This window comes from Etheostoma spectabile, chromosome 13, assembly GCF_008692095.1.
Source record: "Etheostoma spectabile isolate EspeVRDwgs_2016 chromosome 13, UIUC_Espe_1.0, whole genome shotgun sequence".
Taxonomy (NCBI): Eukaryota; Metazoa; Chordata; class Actinopteri; order Perciformes; family Percidae; genus Etheostoma; species Etheostoma spectabile.
This window is the reverse complement of record NC_045745.1, coordinates 6,175,235-6,177,629: the sequence shown is the minus strand read 5'-3', so window position 1 is coordinate 6,177,629 and position 2,395 is coordinate 6,175,235. Positions and strand designations below refer to the sequence as shown.

Here is a 2,395-nt window from a genome sequence, read left to right as displayed (position 1 = left end):
ATGAAAGGCGTCTTTAAATAAAATGTATTATTATTATTATTATTATTATTATTATTATTAAATGTGATTGCATTTCCACATCAAAATATATTTCTCTTTTGGATGAACATCCTGTTGTGCTGAAGTGTGCATCTGGATTAGTTCAGTAACCAGAGTTGCTCCTGTTCTTGGTCTACTGTGAACTACAAGTCTGAAACCGGCTTTAAACCTGTCGAGGAAGTCCTTGGGGGGGAAGAGAAATGATTACGATGGTCTGCAATTCAAAGCTAAAAAATCTAAGAAATCCTTTTTAAAACTTTGAATTTATTTGGATTCTGGCATAGCCGGACTTTTCTCTAGTTCATTTCACTAGTTCAACTCTGCTACAGCTAAAGAGACGGAGAGTCTGAAGTCATCAGTCATGTTGGATAAAGGCTGGAATTGAACGATGTTGAGTCTTAAACATTTTAGCTGGTGGAGAAAACAATAGGACCAAGAACTGTACCTGGGGTGACTCCGTCTGCAACCCCCTACCTATACACATCCGTGACTGTACTGACCTGGACTCATTCAAAACACACCTCCTCAGATTAGCCTTCCATATTCAATAGTCTTAGTTACTGGTTTTATTGATTTAAATTGCTTACAATATGCTTGTTTTATGCGTTTGTCTGTTTTTAATGTGCTATGTGTGCGTGAGTACCATGTAAAGAGTTCTATAAATAAAATTTATTATTATTATTATTATTATTATTATTATTATTATTGTTATTGTTATTATTATTATTATTACTACTACTACTACTACTACAACATTCGGCCAGCTGTCCATCACAGGGGAAGAAAAAGGAAACGCAAAAATCTAAGCGAGCCACCCTGGATGAGTACCAGGCCCAGGATGGGGATGCATTCATCTATGCCTGGGGGCCCCATTATCTCATAATCTGTCTATGCACATCACTGAAAGTGGTTTGTTTATACATTAGTAATTTGGGGTGGATTTCTTCTCCACATAAAAGAAGGAGCACAAATCTGAAATGTGTAAAAGCCATCTTAATCTGGGAATCTGGAGGAATGGGTTTACAGCTCAACTGCAGCTCTCACTACGAAGCACTGGCCCTCAACATTTAATCACACAATTACCAGCATTTTATTGGTTTAATAACTGATTACCATCAGGTGCTAAAAAAAGTTCAACAGAATCACTGTGCACAGCAGCTGTTCACCAGGCCTTACAGACTGATATAAATCATTTTCACACTATTCCTGTAGATTATGACAATCCACCGTAACTGCTTAGTATTCACCACACACACTATCCTGTCCCCTCCTCCTACTCCCTCCAAATGAATCCTAATAAATGTTAACTCCCAAGGTGGCACAGAGGATTATAAAGAGGACATCAGAAGCAATTTGAGCTTGTTCATGTAAGGTTACATCATTTGAGTTTTATCACTGAACCACAATATAAATTCTTTTGTAAATTTTAAATCTCCACTTGATTCCTCTTGCTGTCATTATTAGATAAAATGAATAGGTAGAACATACGTGTACATTTGTCAAGGAGTTTTGAGACCATGCCAGAGTGAGAGTAGATGAAAATAAGTTCTATTTCAAAGGAAGGTCCCATCAGGATGTTCTGACCTTGGTGTGCATCTGACAAAACAGAAAACAGAAGTGTTCTCCCTCCACCTATTTCTGCTCCAACATTACTCACTTCCTGGTTTTGTCTTTGAACTCAGCACACTGTAACAAAGTACTGCAATCACCATGTGTCTCCAGCTGATCACTCAAAAAAAGACGATGTCATGAGGATTATCTCAATTTGGGTTAAAGATTTTAAATCATTACCAGATATGCTGTGTTAGAAACTTAAAAAAAAGGCATGGACATTTACCAGGCAGGGAGGGTATATCAAAAGATGCAATTAAGTTGCATTATGGTAGATGTAGGATCAGATGTTTTTGGAGCTTCAAGAACTCCTCTTAGTTAATATTGGCATGCTGGAATTTAGAAAAAAATATTTCAAGGTCAGAAAGAACAAGTGGATATTGTTCCATTTTTGTTGAAGATGAACCAAGGGCAATATTCGCCATCAAGCTAGTCAGATTCATCTGAACATAAAAAAATTAAAATCAAATATAGCTGCAAGCGTTGATTCGCAGGTTCAAACCTTTTTTCTCTAAAGCAAATTCAACATAATTTCACACATGTAGTCCAACGTCATTATAACACATCCTGCGAGCTCTGTAACGATTGGACAAACAGTGCACTTTGTCTAAAATGTCTACAACTGATTTGTCAAAACCATTTATTTTCAATTCTGTATGATATGTAGCTCAGTCCAGCTCACAGTGATCTGAGAAAAGCAGATGACTGACACAAAACATCTGCTAATAAAGCCGCAAGCTGCGAT

At 37.0% G+C, this 2,395-nt stretch overlaps 1 protein-coding gene across 10 annotated transcripts in view; it reads right to left on the bottom strand.

The window, feature by feature from the left end:
* Positions 1-2,395, bottom strand: part of auts2a (activator of transcription and developmental regulator AUTS2 a) — a 400,420-nt gene that overhangs the window by 335,998 nt on the left and 62,027 nt on the right. The window lies entirely within an intron of this gene.